This window comes from Notolabrus celidotus, chromosome 6 (assembly GCF_009762535.1).
Source record: "Notolabrus celidotus isolate fNotCel1 chromosome 6, fNotCel1.pri, whole genome shotgun sequence".
Lineage (NCBI taxonomy): Eukaryota > Metazoa > Chordata > Actinopteri > Labriformes > Labridae > Notolabrus > Notolabrus celidotus.
Genome location: NC_048277.1, coordinates 12,792,789 through 12,793,734, shown reverse-complemented (window position 1 = coordinate 12,793,734; position 946 = coordinate 12,792,789).

Genomic DNA, 946 nt, shown 5'->3' with positions numbered 1-946 from the left:
GAAATCGATCTTTACAGCAGAAATAAACGTGTTTACAGCCTGGTACAAAACATGAGTGTAGTCTGGATAGCTCATTTCTCGATCAGCACACACTGTACAGGGAATTGTTTTCTAACGTGGCAATTTTGAAGATATTTAGATTACTAGTCTTCCAATGAGGGGCACAGCTGACTTGATTGACAGGCGGGAACACTGTAGCTGTTGGCTAGGAGGCTCAAAGTCTGCCTCTTTACGTCACAATTTACAGCAGCAATATGGCTGCCGCCGTCGATTGGCCTCAAAACAGCACTTCAGAAACAGACGGGTAACGCCACAGATACTATGTCCATTTTATACAGTCTATAATAATAATAATGATTATAATTTTATTTGTAGAGCACTTTTCAAAACCAGGTTACAAAGTGCTTTACATGGGCAGCAAAATAAAACAGGCAGATCATAAAAACACACAAGTCAAGATAAAGAAATAAAACATATTTTAAAATACATAAAATTCCCCTAAAATAACTCTAAAGGAATAAAATTATTTTAAAATATAAGTCCTAAGATGGTTAAAATAAAATAAAGTCAAATAAAATTCTGATATAATCCGGGAAGGCTCTGCTATAAAAGTATGTCTTAAGAAGGGATTTAAAAGAGCTCACTGACTCAGCAGACCTGATCTCCGCTGTGTGATAGAAGCATTTCCTAAAACACCTATGAAAGCACACAGTGTTACAATTTAATACTGCAGCGTTTTTTATATGAATAATGTGAAAAATAAGGAAGACTATATACTTGAAAGGACAAGGTTTACAGTAAAAACATGTTTTGATTAGTCTTTTATTGCAAGTGATCGTCATCGATTATTCAAACTTTTGAGATTGCCTTATTCAAGGCTTTTAATTTGAAGGGACAGGTCTCTGCTTCCTTTGTAGGTGTGTGTGAGTTTGATGAAGCTCAGCGA